The sequence below is a fragment of the Macaca thibetana genome, chromosome 15 (genome assembly GCF_024542745.1).
Source record: "Macaca thibetana thibetana isolate TM-01 chromosome 15, ASM2454274v1, whole genome shotgun sequence".
Taxonomy (NCBI): Eukaryota; Metazoa; Chordata; class Mammalia; order Primates; family Cercopithecidae; genus Macaca; species Macaca thibetana.
The window spans coordinates 102,907,074-102,924,347 of NC_065592.1; the positions used below are offsets into that span (position 1 = coordinate 102,907,074).

The following is a 17,274-nucleotide window of genomic DNA, read 5'->3' on the forward strand; positions in this document are numbered from 1 at the left end:
CCTGTAATGGAGCTGGAGAAAGTCTAAACAAGAAAAGAGATGACAGGGCACTTACCAAATAGATATGAGTATTTGTTATAAAGCAGGAATTGACCAAGCCAGCTCCTGGGCTGTTTCTGTATGTGCCATGAACAAAGAATGTTTTTTGCAATTTTAAAGCTTTTTTTTTTTTTTTTTTTTGAGACGGAGTCTCACTCTATCACCCAGGCTGGAGTGCAGTGGTGTGATCTCTGCTCACTGCAAGCTCAGCCTCGCAGGTTCATGCCATTCTCCTGCCTCAGCCTCCCAAGTAGCTGGGACTACAGGCACCCGCCACCTTGCCCGGCTAGTTTTTTGTATTTTTAGTAGAGACGGGGTTTCACCGTGTTAGCCAGGATGATCTCGATCTCCCGACCTCGTGATCCGCCTGCCTCAGCCTCCCAAAGTGCTGGGATTACAGATGTGAGTCACCATGCCTGGCTCTAAAGCATTGTTTTTAAAAACCTGTGTGTGACCCTATGAAGCCCATAAAGTCTGATAGATTCACCATCTGGTCTTTTCCAGCAAGAGTTTGCCAATGTCTGTTCTAGAGCATCATTAGTTTTAATAGCCTGATAATGGAACAGAATTAGACCACACATCAAAGAAATAATATGCAGTACAGAAATAAACAGAAACCAACTAAGAGTATAGACTAAGCTGCCATTTAAAAATCACCAGCCTGGTCAACATGGTGAAACCCCATCTCTACTGAAAATACAAATATTAGCCAGAAGTGGTGGTGCATGCTTATAATCCCAGCTCTTCGGGAGGCTGAGGCAGGGAGAATTGCTTGAACCCAGGAGACGGATGCTGCAGTGAGCTGAGATCGTGACACTGCACTGCAGCCTGCGTGACAGAGCAAGACTCTGTCTCAAAAAAGAAAACAAAAAACAAAAATCAAATCACTTAGAAAAGATGGCTTATCAGTATCTCATCTTGGCTCACCTAGTCATTTGGCAGAAAAAACAAAACTGGTGCCCCGTTCTACTACTAACTTTGGAGAAGTGGAGCCTTTTCTTAGTTCCACACAAAATCCAAAAACATTAAAAGAAAGCATTAATGACTCTGACTACATAAAAACCAGTACCTTTTGAGAAAGAAAAATGCCTTAAGCAAATGTAAAAGTCAACTAACCAACTGGTATTTGAACTGAAAGGTATATAGAAGAAATAAGACCAATAATTTCTTTAATATAAATAAGTTCCTGTGAATAAATAAAAAGGAACAACTCCATAAAAATGATCTAAAAGTACCAACCAGTTGTTTATGAGGAAACAAAAATGGACAAGAAACATGTTCAACTCAAACACAAAGAAATGTAGATAAAATTATTGTATGTAGTTTTTCTTTTATCAAAATGACAGAAAAATTTTGGTAATGCCAGTCCATGCCATGAAAGGCATTCTGAAGAAACAGTCTTCAGGTTGGGATCTGAAGGGCGTGTGGGAGTTGTTCGGGTAGAGGGCGGAAGCATCCCATCCCAGACCGAGAGAACACTGTCCAAAGGCCTGTGCTGTGGTGGCGTGGAGCCTTCTTGTTCAAAGAACTGAAGGGCCATGTGCCCATACTGGGTGAGACAAGCTGGACATACGGCAAAAACCTGGCACAGAGGCAGGAATTTTGTCTTTGTGCTAACAGCCATAAGAAGTACTTGAAAGGAGCCAGCAACATACCCAGAGGCGTCTTTGACCCAGTCTCTCTTTCAATATATAAAAATCTTTTTCTTGAATAAAAGGCATAATAGTATAAAGTTGTCCATATGTACTCTATATCCTAAGCACTAATAGAATCTTTTAATATGTCCCTGTAATGGAGCTGGAGAAAGTCTAAACAAGAAAAGAGATGAGAAGGGACTTACCAAATAGATATGAGTATTTGTTATAAAGCAGGAGTTGGCTTTATCACAGGGAGTTACAGTGTGAGGAGGAGGTCCAGGGGGGTTTACATGCATAACCTTCTCCAAGAGCAGGATTGATTTAGAAAGCGCTGACTTCCTATCTGCTGTGTAGATCAAAGGTATCAATCCACTTACAGGGCTAATTTAACACACAGCACATGAGAAATGCTCAATACATCCTTGCTATTCTGATGGCTTTCCATCGTCTGTCCTGCTAAGTGAAGAAGTCCAAGATGTACTAAAAGTTACCGAAGTGCTAAAGAAGAGCTAAAAGTTACAGAATAGTAAGCTTTCTCAAGTCCTACTTGTGTAAAGATAAAGTAAAACAAAATAATATGCTTGTGTATAATTGTATATGCAAAAATATTTCCTTCTTGGGAAGCAGGGGGTGAATAGAGGTTATGTTAAACTTTTACACTTAAAACCTGAAAATAACATGTTTATTGTAGTAAGCTTGGAGAACACAGAAAATCACTTGTTATTTAAAGTAGATAGGCTGAATGTCGAACTTGGTTAGGACTTAAAGTAAATCCCTTTAATGAAAGGAAATATGGTTCCAAGTAATTAAATCCATGGGCTGCCTTTGTACTGTAGTTAGAAAATAATCTAATACAGAGGAGAGAAAAGAGAAAGAGAGGCTGAATTTCAGGGACAGGACAGCAAATCTGATTCCACCTAACACTCACCTTCCAGGAGTTTTTTTTTAAAGCCAATGAAGAAATTCCTATCATCCCAATATCCCAACACTAGCACTTCCAATTTATTGTGACCTGTTGCGCATAGAGACTTACTAACTCATGAGATATGCAGCTCTTTTGAAGAGAATTCCAGATGGATGCATCATTTATGCATTCAAGATTGAGTTCCATTGCGCAAAGAGCTACTCTAGGCAGCCTAGTGGACGTGCCAGACGACTGCACCCATGGTGCTTCCAGCAAGAAATCAGACAGTGGGGTGGGGAGGAAGGATGCTGGGCTTCCTCTTGCTCTCAGATCACCCACCTTTATTATAATTAGGAAATCGGAAAACCAGCCACAACCAAATGCTTCAGGAATACCTCACCTTAGGAGCTAGGGATCAAAAAGAGGCCCAGAACTATGAGTGGCTGCAACTTGCTCACGAGTAAAACAACTGCTCCAAGCCCTGCTCTTCACACTCACAGAGCCACTGCCCAGAAATCAGGACCTCTTGCTAAAACTGCTGCAGAAAACCAGGACCTCTCCACTGTGCTTCACGATGGAAACGGCAGACACGGCAACGCACAGCCCCCACTCCCTTCTGTCCTGTAAATGGCAAGGACGTGCACCTAGTCAAAATCAAATAAAATCAGGCCCAGAATCTAGCTGCAAGGCAGTTTGGAGAATGTCATTTTTAGTATTACAACTTCTGCACACAGGCTGGAGAGTAGAAAGCGTGCAGAGCTCTGGTCCGCCAGGATCCAATGCAACTCAGAGTGCAGATGCGTTGATTTCCAAACCAGAATTGGTGTTGATTGACTTTGGGGTAGACCATAAGCATTCCGGATCTCATGGGACTGCACTTGTCTCTCTTCTTTGCCTGCAGGATCTCCTCCAGCTCCTGTACGGGGCAGTAGTCGCCCCTGCAGTAGGTGAAGGAGGATGCTGAGGTCAAGGGAGAATCTTCAGCCTCGGAAACATCTTTGATTGTGAAGTCACAGAAGCTGCCTGCGTGGGAGACCGCTTGTGCACTCCTGTGCCGATCAGGGGCTGGAACCCAATTCTTGCCCCACAGCAGGTGTGTGAGGAGGCAGACCTACAGATCAGCGTGTGCTTGCTTGATATGATTCGTTTCATTTAACTGGCCAGACAGCTGAGGCTTAAGTGGTGTTATAAAAATACCAAGGCTAAAATAAATCAATATAACAGAGTTTGAGAACAAATGATCAATATAAAGATAATTAAAAGTAAATACATAATCTGAAATAATTTGGGGGAAATAATTCAGGAACAGAATGAAGAAGGAAGCCCTCAGGGTCCTCCTCGAAATACTGTGAGTGAGTCAGACAACAGGACCAGTAATGGCAGAGGCAGAAGAGCGGCAAGAGAGGCAGGAAAGGGCGATTACCCCGCAGCAGGACGCTGCTCTGTGAGAATCCCACAGCGGGTGTCCCATTCCAGCCGTGGTTCCCCTACAGGCGGTCAACCTCCCTGAGCCTCTGCAGAGGGCAGGGATAGTAGATGTGCCCTTTGAGACCCACGCCGAGCCGCTGAAATGACAGTATTGGTACTCTGGATACAATGGGAAGTTCATTAGGACTGATATTCATGGTAGTCATTGCCATATTTTCAGTTGCTTTCAGCAGTATTTGGGCCCCAGGATACTGATGTTTGCTCAACACATGAGCCTGCAGAAGTAACTGCGAGCAAACACCGGCTATCAGTATTAAGCATATGGTGCCGAGAACAATATGTTACAGAATACTGCAGACCCACTTAAATCATTCTTTTATCTAAGAATGTGGGGTGTTCAGTGGGTAAGTGAGAGTGCAGGGATTTTGCTCTATGGCTGATGAAAGGAACGTGACGTGTGATATTTAGCATCGGTGTCAGGAATGGCTCTCCTATTGGCACACTGACATCACCAGTGCCTATTCATCATCTATCCTGGGCACCTCACTCAGGTCCTCGTGAGCCCCCGTCCTCTCAGCAAGCATTACCTCTCTACTCAGACCAAGGCCTTGTGAGGGATGGAGGGTCACTAAGATGCACTTTCTATCCTGAAGACATTGTCGGTCTCCCGGGGAAGATGGACTTCAAGAGAACAAAGATGAACACTGGATCCCAACTGGATTCTGAGGTCTACAGAGATGGCTGCATTTTGTACAGAATTTGGAAGGTAAAACTGGCCAGAAAATGCAGGGAGGGAGGTTCTAACCCAAAGGAGCTGTATCAGTCAGATGTTCAGTATGGTGCTGCTGTAACCAACAGTTCGCTTGGAACTGACACATGTTATATGTGTCCCCAGCTTATCAGACACAGGGGCCAGGAACAAAAGCCTCCCACAAGCCCAGAAGGACACACTTAATGCACAACACTGATTGCTACAGGGACCAAGATGGGGACCTACAGGTGCATTTGGGGAAGAGGGCACTGGCCAGAAAGCCAAATCTACACAAGGTGTAGGTTTGGGGAGAAGGGATGTGTCATAACAGAGTTTCCAGGAACAGCCCCTGACTTGTGCATAGGCAGTAGACTGGGAGTGCCCCCAGGGTCAATCCCCATAGGGAGTAAGGAGGCAGGACTGGACAGCAGGAGAATTTGAGGTGTAGAGGCCCAAGGAAAGGCTCAGCTGGGGGTACTTCATGCTTGTCCTAATGCACCAAGCTAGACCTTCGTGCACCTCCTAAACCAGCCATTGGATGGGGGCAGCTCAAGGATGGAGTAGACCCTGGCTGAGGACAGACCCCCAGCATCATTGCTCCATCAGGAGGGGGATGTGGGTGCCAGCCATAAAGGAGTGTCCTGTGGAGCACTATGGTCTCCAGCACAGAGGAAAGCCAGGGGCCTGGAGATGCCAGGCTAGAGATTCTCAAGCAGTCATTCTGGTATTGCTAGAATCACGGGGGCAGAATATTTCAGAAAGGTCAATGGGTAATGCCTTTCCTATGGGCTTGACTGGGATGTACGCTTTCCATAAAGTACACATTGTGAGGGTTGAACAACACACAAAGGACATCTGCACCTTGGCAAGAGAAAACGTAACAGTATGTGTAATATACCATCTACTTTTCAGGTGTAGGACAACTGTATGCAAAAACAAAACCCAAAAAGAGCCTGAATTTCTGCCCCAGTTATAGTGTGATGTAGCCGACAGACCTCGCATATTTGACACCCTGAGCAGATCACTGCCAACACTCCTCTCTTCTATAAGACAAAATTATTGTTAGTAACAATCACGACATGAAACAAATATGCATGAGCTGAAATCTGAACTTACCCAATAAAAATGGTGCACCTCACAGTTCTAACCCTATGTCACTGTCTGGAATTTTAAACACAAACGCAGATTCCAAGTCACACTGAAGGAACTCCAACGTGTTTCTTCATCTTTACCTTCACTGTGCGGTCGCTGCTGCTGCCTCCATGCAGGAACAAGAATGTGTCGCTCCATAGGGCTGAGGACCCCAGCAGTGCCTGGAGCGAGCTCGAATGATCCAGGGCCCTGATAAACGTCTCTCACGACGCACCTGTGGAAGCTCAGTCCATGTGTGTCAGACGTGACCGTATTGCTGGGAGTTCTCTGAACTGACACGGTGTTTATTAAACGATCAGGACTGACTACGTGCTCACTTGGAGCTCATGTACCGATTGCTGAAGCTTGGGTAACTGCAGCAGTTGTTCAGACTTCTCACCAGAAAAGATTCTGGGGGAAAAGAGTATGTCATGATTGACATTGTGAGGAATTCCTAGTGTGCAGTGACAATAAAGAGCAGGCTCATTGGTGCTTGGTTTTATTATTGTTTTAAAATCCCCCACAGATGATGAACCCCCTTCTAGCCTGCACCAGGGCAGCCCCTTGCTCACCCTGTCCTTGGCGCTCTGCTAGGATGGCATGTCTCACTGCCCTTGTGTTATTTTCTTGCCCCCAAGTTCCACTGAATTCTGGTATAACATCTCCAAAATCAAGCAGCATGACTCAAGAATGAAAGCGGGAATAATTCAGAACATAACCGTTGTAAGCCAAAAACTCCCTTCTTAGTGTCTAAAGGGATGTGAGAGAGAAAGTGAGGATGTCTGTGTGTGTGTGCGAATGCCAATGTGTGTTAGACGTCAGTGGGAACCAAAGACTGTGGGGACGGAACCAGGAGAAAGAGGTTTCGTTGGAAACTTGAATTCAGTAAGCAATGTATTTGGCTTCCCTAAGCCTTGCTTTCCTCTTCTACTAAATGCTAGGGAAGGATTGTGAGAATTAAGAGATAATCTTCATGAAGGCCTTCAGCACTTTAGCTGCCTGAGAAGCAAGCACTCAATAAAAGTTAGCTCTGCAATAACAAGGCTATAAGCATCTCTGTGTACCTCTCCTGGGAACAAAACCACGGAACGACATCATGGACACTAACTGGGGAGCCCCCCATGCTGACTGTGAGTCGGGCATTGTTCCACCTCGAAGGCTTTTCCACTGAGCATGACCGAGATGTGCTGTTGTCATGGTGCCACAACATTAACCACATCCCACACGAGCCATGGGGCAGTGACTCATAGCGACAGGTGGCAGGTGGTTTACACAAGGAGAGTGAGGTCTCTCAGATCTTGGAGAATTAAGCATTAGACAGGTACAAGCACAGTTTAAGTATAAAATCCATCCAGGAATCAGGTCCTTACATTTCTTTGGAATTTTCTACAACCGTGTTATGAAACTAACCATGTTACGATATAAGGCATTTCCAGAATGCAGTGATGGCAATAATTGCTAACACTGATTGGACACTGACTACATGCCTTCTCCAGAGCCCCAGACCTAGCTTTCATCTTGGTTTAGGTGTCCCCCAAAGCAGATGCTACAACAAGGACTCAAGAGCAGGTGGTTTACTTGGGCGGTGATCTGGGAAGCCCAAGCAGGAAGAGGAAATGCAAGACAGGGATGGAAAGGATGCCACAAAGGGTACACTCAGGAACAGGTCACTGCTGGGGCAACTGGGCTCAGTCCCTGGGAGACCTTCCAAGTCGTGACCTGGACTCTGCCCCAAATCATCCTACCATAAGATGGGATTCTGGGGTTATCTACTCCCTCATGACTCCTTGGCTGAGGATGTCTTTGGTGCATTACACAGCTGGTACTTCTGGGTCACCTGCACACGTGCACAAGCTCCCGAGACACCCAGGAAAACCCTCAGGCAATGATGCAGAGTAGGGTTTGGATACCAGCCCGGGGGACTAGGAGTCAAGGCCGGGTTTGCAGGGAATCAGTAGAGGGTTTTGATTATCCTCAGGTTCCTCCCACTTGGATCGGACCCTGCTGCAAAGTGGATGGGAAAGACTAAGACACCACCCACCCCCAGGGGAAGTGAGGAAGCTCAAAGACCTCGGCATTTGTGTTGCTCTGTGGTTCTTGGCACGTGGTCCTGATGCCGAGAACCACAGAGCAACACAGACTGAGCCGCCTGTGCCGTCCTCTGATAAATAACTTCCCTCACATGCTAGACTGGACATTCAGCCCCTACTGGGGATGGCTTGGACAGAACCGTCTAGCTCACAATGTTCTCTCTTCTAGAGTCAGGGTCATCCATGGGAAGGATGGAAGAATCTCGGGCAAGTGACTGGGACACTTCTGTGAGCGGGGCCATGGCTTAGCAGGGTCTCTAAGGGGAGCCTAGGGAAGTAGTGATGGGAAGGGCTGCCCAGGGCGCTCTGCCATTTCACTGCAGTGGGCAAGGAAGGCCTGGGCCAATTCTGGAAAAGGGAAGCCTGTGACACTGGTGGGTAAGTGGTCAGTAGTGTCACAGTGGGGAGTGGGGCCCCATGTCACTGATGCCACTGGTGGGGAAGGTGGACCTGGTGTCACTGGAGGGGAAGGTGAGCCTGCTGTCACCGGTGGGGAAGTTGAGCCTGGTATCTCCAGTGGGGAAGGTAAGCCTAGAGTCACCAGTGGGGAGGTTGAACCTGCAGTGAGGTGAACCTGGTGTCCCAGGTGAGGAAGGTAAACCTGGATGGGGAAGGTGGACCTGGTGTCTCCAGTGGGGGAGGTGGACCTGGATGGGGAAGGTGAGCCTTGAGTCACTGGTGGGGAAGGTGAACCTGGTGTGACCGGTCGGGATGATGAGCCTGGTGTCTCTGGTGGGGAAGATTGAACCTGGTGCCTCTGGTGCGCAATGTGAACCTGGAGTCACCAATGGGGGAGGTGAACCTGGAGTCGCTGGATTTTCTCCTCACTTTGGTGATAACAGAGCACCTTGTTTTATAGCTTTACAACGTTCTAGTCAGATTACACAGAAAGGGCACTTTTCTCTTCCTAACTCACCCTTCAATTCCTGAAAACAGTGGACAAGTTTGAATTCCGTTGTCTCTCGGCTACCCACATTTGCGTGAAGAAAAGAAACTGCATATTACTGGACCCTCAAAATTCAAACCCATGTTGTTAAAGGGTCGGCTGTAATTCCATGAGTGATATTAGCTGCAGCTGGAGATAAACACATGGGCACCCTCGAGTTCAGAGGGGGAGGAGATTTTCCCAAAATCTTACCTTCAAGCAAAGGTGGAGCAGAGCAGACCTCTGAGGGAAAGTCCTGGGTGGGGTTTGGTCCATGTTCCTTCCGCTGTCAGAGTGCGGAGCCCCCACAATCTCCCAAACCTGGAGAGAGTAAACTGAAGCTTACTGTCCACCAAGACTGAAGGATGTTCCACCTTGTAAATAATTGACAGTCTGATGACTCTGTAGTTGTCATGGCAGGTGCTGAAGGGCCAGTGCTAAACTCTGCTCAGTGCCTAGCATCTACTAGAACTCCCTCATGCTGTCCTCCTTTCCTCACAATTGTTACAAAGCATTCAGCTATAAAGTCAGTGCCTGAGGAAGACAGAGTCACTTGCTTTCCCTTGTTTAAGACCCTCTTGCCCCTGGCTCCTTCTGCTGGGTTGTTGCCTGGTTCTTTGGCATGAATTACCCCAGTATTACTCAGGGTAGGGGGCCCTTATCACAGCATCTGAGAACTCGCTGGAAATGCACATTTCAGAACCCTTCGCTAGAGCTTCTGAAGCAGCAACAATAGGGGTGGCCCAGGAGTCTGTGCTTTAACACGGTTCCCAATTATTCGTATGAATGCTGAGGTTGGACACACATAGACTTTAGCGCAGGTATGGCCTGCCCACTCAGGGATCCCTTTCTCTGGGATCTTGCCAGAATTCATCTCTTCCTAACCCCAGGACAAGCCAATTTACAGGACCTATCAGAAACCAAATCATATGGAGGCAATAGCCTTACTATGTGTTCAAATAATAGATTCTAAAAGTTTTTCTGCATGGTTGAAATATAGTGCTGGGATGGATTAAGCAGAGTGCTATGGGCTGAACTGTGTCCCCCCAAAAGTTCATACATTGAAGTCCTAACTCCCAGAACCTTAAAATGTGACTGTATTTGGAGACAGGGCCTTTAAAGAGTGGGCTACATTAAAATGAAGTCTGTAGGATGGCCTGGTGCCCTTATAAGAAGAGGAGATTAGGACACACACACAGAGGAAAGGCAATATAAAGAGACATAGAGACAAGACACCATCTGTAAGCCAAGGAGAGAGTCCTCAGGAGAACCAGCCCTGCCAACATCTTGATCTCAGACTTCCAGCCTCAGGAACTGTAGGAAACCATTCCTGTTGTTTGAGCCCCCGGCGTGTGGTACTTTGTTATGGCAGCAGAGCCGACCACAACACAGTAATTCAATTAACTTCAAGTATTCTACTGAGAGGTAGCTTTTGAGTTAAATAATAGTTAAAGAAAAGAGGGAGCACGATACTGACCTTTTCATAAGATGAAGACACCTGCCTGTTGTAACCAGACTCTGTAGACCCCAAGCTTGCAGCACAGAACCACTTATTACCCAACTCACGAGCGATGTGAATCACTCCACGGCAGCCTTCACATCACTGCACCCATGTCTGACAATGAGTTCAACTGTATAATTAAGTAAATTAGGATGGCCAAGGCCACTGGATCAGATAGCTTATCTTTAGATCCATGAGTATACTTGGCAGGAACATCAAGGCTTCATGCAGATGGTTTCAGAATGTTTCATCTGAATTCTTATCGGCAGCCGTATCGAGCACAACCAATTCACTGTGAAACCAAAAGTGCCAATTAGATCTTGTTTGTCCCCTGTTGCAGTTTTATGAGGCTGTCGAAATGAGAGTAGCCAGGGCCCAAGGGTAGGGTGGCGGGCAGCGTGTGGCTGACTTCTCTTTAAGCTTAGTTGGCCACCCAGGAGTTGCATTTCATTGAAATGGACCCATTCTGGCATTGTAGACTGGGGGGAAATAATGTTATTCCCCATCTCACCCACACAAGCCAAACCAACGTGTCTAAAAACATCCTCCCATGTGAACGAGATACTAATGACATTGCTCTAAAGAAACTTACCTAATGCCCACCCGAGACAAGATTTTGAGTCATCGTTTACCCTGACCTACAAACTAATTTATAGAACAGGTTAAGACCAACAGCATCGGTGGCTCCCAGTTTATCTACAGTGTAAAGCTGATTGCAAATAATTTAAACCAAATTATGTAACTGACATCTAATCTGTACACATATCTGAAAGTTGGCAAAAATCAGAGCTAGCCTGTATTGAACCTGCAGCCACGCACGTGCCCAGCGCGCCTATGTGTAGATCTGAGTGATGTTCTCTCTAGTGCCTATCATTCCAGGGGTGTCAGGCAAAGCCAAGAAAAGAATCCATCCATTCAATCTCCACATAGACAAGGTGCAAAGGTTACTAAACGGTCTATAGTAATCAAAGTACTCATTTCAAAGACTTGTGCTCAAGCGTGTGCTGCACAGCAAACAGGAGTTGGCTAAGAGGAGGGAAGTGAAGAACACTTATCAGGCACCAGCTTGTGTCAGCAATTGGCCCAAATCTCACATCACACCACAAGGCAGGAGTCAGAGCCCATTTCACAGACGAGGACCCTGAGAGGCTAAATGCCTCTCCCAAGTGGGAAGAGCTAGCACTGGACACAGGTGGTCTGACTCAAATCCAGCCCTGCGGGTGACCCGGGGATAAATCACACCATAGACAAGTCACTTGAGTGCCTTTCCAGCCAGTGGTGACAATGTTATTTGCCTTTTAGGCAAATCAGAGTATGCTGTGGTCACTTTGCCTCTTGGTATTTGCTCCTGCACTAAATTGAGGCTGGCCTACTGTGACAAATCGCATGTAGCAGGATGATGGTGTGTGACCTCCAAGGCTGGGTCATAAAAGGCCTTGCAGCCCCCACCTTGGTCTCTTGGATCACTTACTCTGAGGAGGCTAGCCGCCATGTCATAAGGACATTCAAGTAGCTCTGTGGAGAGGTTCACAAGGAGAGGAGCCAAGGCCCTCATGCAGCAGCCAGCATCAATGTGCCAGCCACGTGAGCAAGTCACATTGGAAGTGGATCCTCAGCCCCAGAGGAGTCTTCAGATGAGCCACATCCCCAACTGACATCCAACTGCAATTGCATGATTCTGAGACAGAAGCACCCAACCAAGCTGATCACAAATTCCTAACCCATAGAAACTGTTTAGGGGTAACTTTTTGCATGGCAGTAGATCATCAATGCCCATATAAATCTCTTCACCCTATTTCCATGTATTAAGGGCAATGATGTTAGTAGGATGTGGCACCATTTCTGGCAGTAAAAATAAGTAAGTAAGTAACACTACCTGCTGCACCAGTCAATGACAGAGTACCAGGACCCCAAGGAGCTCAGCAGCTCCCAACTTTTGGTGTTACCATCCTCGAGGTGTTAAAGAGCCCATGGTTAGGACCCACAAAAGCCCTGTGTATTCTGATAGCCTTATGTGTACATCATGAAAAGAGGTACCATCCTCAATTCCTCTCTTCCTCTTATATCCCAAAATACACCTCAACAGAACCTGCTGCAGCCACCTTCAAACCTATTCCAAATTGACCTGCTTTCTCCATCTTAAAACCACACCTATATCTCTCCCACGGACAACCACAGCAGCCTCCTAAAGGGCACCCAGGCTTCCTCTCTGGCTCCTCACAGCAGCCAGAAGGGCCTATCATAAATTCCATCCTAGCACTCCTCCCTCAGATGCTCCTGTGGGCTCCTGTTACCTGGAGAATAAAATCCACCGCTTTCCCTGGCCGTCAGAGTGCACCCCAGCTGGGCCTGCCACCGGGCCTTTGCCCTGCCAGTCCTTCTTTCTGGAACATTCTTCCCGTGGATTTTATTTGGCTTCTTTCCTTCATTTCTCCTCACCTCATGGTCATCTGACCACCTGACCTAAAGAAGCTACCCCATGACTCCTTTGCCTCTCCCTGCATTGATGGTCTCAGTAGGCTCAGGCTGCCACAACAAAACCCTGGAGGCCGGAAGTCCAAGACCAAGGTTCTGGCAGGGCTGGTTCTGGTGAGGGCTCTCTTGCTGGCTTGCAGATGGCCACCTTCTTACTGTGTGCTCACATAGGGTAAAGGGAGAAAGGGGGCGAGTGCTGGTGTCTCTTCCTCTTTCCATAAGGGCACCAGTCCTGTGGGATCAGGTCCCATCCTTACAACCTAATTGCACCATTGTCACCTTCTCACAAGTCCTATCTCCAAATGTAGTAACACCGGGGGTTACAGCTTCGACATATGAGTGAGGGGGGGCAGCAAACATTCTGCCCATAACACTTGTCTTCTGCATCACCTTTTACATCACTATTTTTCCCTGTTTTAGTCATTTATGGATTTGCTTCTCTACCCCGCCTACCTTAACATCCCCAGTGTCAAAAACTGTTCCTGGCATGCTGTAGGTGGCCAGTAAACATGGGGTGGGTGCACAAGTGATGAGTGTGTGAAGCTGGAGAGAATCGCACATGGCTGAGATATCAGGAAGACAGAAGCGAGTTCCTGCATGTATTGAGGTGGCAGGGTGAACGGGCTGTTTATATTGATTTGCATCCTCCGCTTGGTCTCAATACTGATAGAAACTTATGCAATCGGTGGGCAGCTTATATCTGTGTACTACTTAGGATTCACAAAGCTTCTAACGCACATGGCCTCGTTTGCTCCTTGCAACATTCTGAGATACAGCCAGAGTCAGCACCCCTGTAACAGCTATTGTTGCAAAGACCATCCCCAAATTTGCTAGCTTCAGACAACCACTTATTTAGCTCATGATTCAGTTGATCAGCAATTTTGACTGAAAGCAGCCGGGCTGTTACTGCGGTTTGGGCTGGGCTCCCTCATGTCGCACCTGTCTGGGAAGCTGGGGGTCAGCGAGAGGGTGTGCTTTGGTGACGTGGCTCACTGTCAGCTGGAACGCCTCTGCTCTCCTCCACACACCGTCTCCTCTCCCAGCAGACCAGCCCAGACTTGTTCGCAGGCAGAGACCAAGGAGTGAGAGCCAGCAAAGGGCACCAGGTTCAGGAGGCCTGTCTCAGAACTACACATCCTGTTAGACAAAGTGAGCCACAAAGCATCCCATCTCGAGGGGTGGGAAGTTAGACTCTGCCTCTTAGCAGGAAGAGCTGAAGAGTCACACTGGAAAGGTCACAGGGAAGGGATGGGAAGTGGGGACATTTTTGCAGTCAATCCATCATATTCACATTTTACAAAAAGAGAGACTCAGAGAAAATGTAATGACTTGCCCAAGGTCACAGTGCTCGAAGACCTGTACATGAGTTGCCTGCCCCCAACCTCACTGCTCAGTTCTCAGTGAGCAGTTCTGAGGGTGCGGCAAGCTCTCTCTAATGTTAGTTACTGACTTTCTTTACCAACCTGCTGATGCTAAGAACTTTCCCCTATACCACTTCATCCAAGGTTTATGGCAATGATTTTTTACCCCCACGCAAATGCTGTACACTGTACACTGCACTGACCACATCCCGACAACAGAGGCTGTCTTTTCTTTCTCTAAAAACGCTCAGCTTAGATGTAAGTATCGATGCCAAATGAGGAGTGCCATGCTTTGGGCTTAAACACAACTCTCCTCATGAAGGTTCAGGCAGGATTTTGCTCTGCTTTGGTGACATTTGATTGGCACCCTGAGCATACCTTCGAACTGTGTAGGTGGCGACCGTGAAAAGTGCAGGACTGGTGGATATAAAGAGAGTGGGTGACAAGCCCGAAAGTCCACACTGTCCTCAGAGTGCAAACAAAAACAGAAAGAATAATTAGAGACTGACTCACCCACTGCTCGGCTCCATTAGAAATTTCCAATGCAGTTACTCAGGCAGCAAATCAGACTCAAAAGACCAGATGCTAAAAGGATAGATTTTTTAACATTCTCTCCACAAAAAATATATATATAGAAAAGTTGGTGAGATGATGGATATGTTAATCAGCTTGATTTGACCTTTCTACAATGTATACATGGATCAAAACATTACAGTGTGCTGCATAAATATGCACAATTATTATTTGTGAATTTAAAATGTATTAATTAATTTTTAAAAACCCAAATGCCTTACCTGGTAGGAAAGATTTGAGGCTGCCTTTTCCTGTTTTTAGCCAATTAGAAAGATATTAAATTATAATGCATTGCATTTACTAAAAATGGCAATTAAAAACCATCTTTAACAAGTGTTTAAATCAAATACTGCATTAAGATGAAAGAACAATTAGTGCACAATTCTATCAAGTTCTTTCTCTCATAGAAAACAGGATTGCTGAGTAATTTAGATCGGGGTTGGCAAACCATATCTTGGGGCCAAATCCAACCTGCTGCTAATTTTTGTAAATAAAGTTTTATGCAAACACAGCCTTATTCATTCATGATTTGTCTATGTCCACCTTCAATCTACACCAACAGAATTGGGTAGTTGGAACGCAGGCCCTATGGCCTTCAAAGCCTAAATTATTCACTCTCTGGCCCTGTACAAAGTTTGCTGGGAACTGGAATACCAAGTTCTGCAGAAAGTCCTGGGATGTGGAGGATGGGGAGAGGGTGGCCAGTCCATCAGTCTGCATAGTACATGAGGCAAGTGTGACATGCTATCCTCCAGGTGCCTGGAGCAGTGTATGCTCCCAGGGACAGTTTGCGGAATTGAACAGCATAGAATCGAGATTCGGGGTTGGAGAACATGCAGAATGTGCCTCCTCTCAATCCAGTTAGCTAGAATCGCAGAGAACCAGTTCAACCCAGGCCCCGAAGTTCTGCCCCTACGCCCAAATTAAAGCAATGCTGCAGTTTGATGCTCCTGTTTTTGCTAGGGCACCTCTGAACCAGAATTACTCCCTGAGTCACAAACTGCCCCAGATGAGACTTTGTTATGCTCAGGGAGGACCTGAACTGCTAGAAGGTGAAAGAACCAGGCAGGTCGACCCTTTGGAAACTCAGCTTGCCCCCAAGGCTACACCCAAAATGACCGCAACCTAAGTTCAGGCACTAACGGTTCCCTGGTTCCAGACATGCCCATGCTGTTGGGGTTGGGGTTGCTGCTGTCCCTGATGTATGATTGTGTCTGAAAAGGCCAGAGAGGGACCAGGGGCCCCTCTCAGGCTTGATTTATACAAGGGCTCACATCAGTGTGGATGATCTTGGTGAAACAGGAGAATAGGGAATTAGGGCAACCAAGTGTTAAGGCATAAGCAAAGGAAAGGCGGGTGCAGTTGGTTCTGGGCAGGATTGGGCAGTGTGTGGGCCATACCTTCGCTCCTGTATTAAGACAGAAGTTTCCACTTCAGCCTCTGATTGACCGTGGGCAGGGTCTCTACTTCAGCCTCTGACTGGTCAAAGGCCAATCCTTCATGGGGTGCAGCCAATTGGAGGCCTCTAAAGGGCACCTAGGGGTGTTGCCAGAAGTTTTTGGCTTAATAAAAACTCTAATTGGGGGGTATGCTTGAGCTGCTCGCTGGAGCCTGCTCCCACTTTGTGAACTGTACTTTCACTTCACTACATCTGTGCTTTTGTTACTTCTTTCTTTTGTTGTTTTGTCTTTCATTGCTTTGTTCTTTTGTTGCTTTGCTTGTGCATTTTGTTGAACTCGTTGTTCAACACACCAAGAACCTGGACAATTCACAGTCAAGGCCTTCCATCCAGTAACACTGGGGCTGTCACTATGGCTAGCCCAGCTTAAGGGCCACCCCATGCTTTTGTTCAACATGAGCTAATCCCATCACCTCCCAAGCCTCTGGGTCTGCAAGCTGGGAGTAGAACTGGACTGCCTGCACCAAAGTGTTAGCAGCTCAGGGCTAGAACCCTTTAGACTGTGTCCACAGAGCTGCCCAGGTGATGAAAACAGAGCTGGGAAGTGAGGTTAAGAATACTTTTCCTAGGAGTGAAGCAACTCTGTAGTCAGGTCTCTCTACCTCTTGTTTGATGGCCATCAGGCTCTTTTCCCTTCTGTTGCCTTCCTTCCATCCCTCCACCCAACCTCCCTTTCTCTCTATGCACTCAGAGCCCTCACTTCTGGCCTGGACTATATTAACAAGCCTTTGTGTGTCCAGGAGCCTCTCATTCCTCTCCTTGCCTATCCATGTATTCTTCAAACATAAGGACCATCCCGCCACTACCTAAAGAAGCTCATAGCAGCTCTTTGGGAGACATTGGTGGGCACATCCCAGTCTCAAAGGATGAATAATAGGAGTTGGAGTCAAGCATGGGGTCTCTTCCCTTTGCCAGTGATTGATTTAGGTGTGACAGGAAAGACCATTGAGCCACCGCGCCCGGCCGCTGCTCTGCCTCTTAAAGGTTCCCTCTCAGTCTT

General features: G+C 46.9%; 1 protein-coding gene and 1 long non-coding RNA gene across 11 annotated transcripts in view; one reads left to right on the forward strand and one right to left on the reverse strand.

The window, feature by feature from the left end:
- LOC126937670 (40S ribosomal protein S20-like) overlaps window positions 1–17,274 on the forward strand; it is a 1,038,442-nt gene that overhangs the window by 676,841 nt on the left and 344,327 nt on the right. Inside the window, exon 1 of one of the 7 annotated variants that reach the window (XM_050761297.1) lies at window positions 8,412–8,424. The exons of 4 other annotated variants lie outside the window; for them this stretch is intronic. The gene's annotated coding sequence lies outside the window, so the exon portion shown is untranslated. Of the gene's footprint in view, window positions 1–8,411; window positions 8,425–8,654; window positions 8,668–8,763; window positions 8,777–17,274 lie in introns of those variants that run through there. 2 more of the 7 variants (XM_050761298.1, XM_050761302.1) reach the window with 2 other exon arrangements.
- LOC126937678 (uncharacterized) overlaps window positions 1–17,274 on the reverse strand; it is a 117,272-nt gene that overhangs the window by 6,569 nt on the left and 93,429 nt on the right. For 2 of the 4 annotated variants that reach the window (XR_007719812.1, XR_007719810.1), the window contains one exon: window positions 5,349–9,226. This is a non-coding gene — a long non-coding RNA (uncharacterized LOC126937678). Of the gene's footprint in view, window positions 1–5,348; window positions 9,227–17,274 lie in introns of those variants that run through there. The other 2 variants (XR_007719813.1, XR_007719811.1) reach the window with 2 other exon arrangements.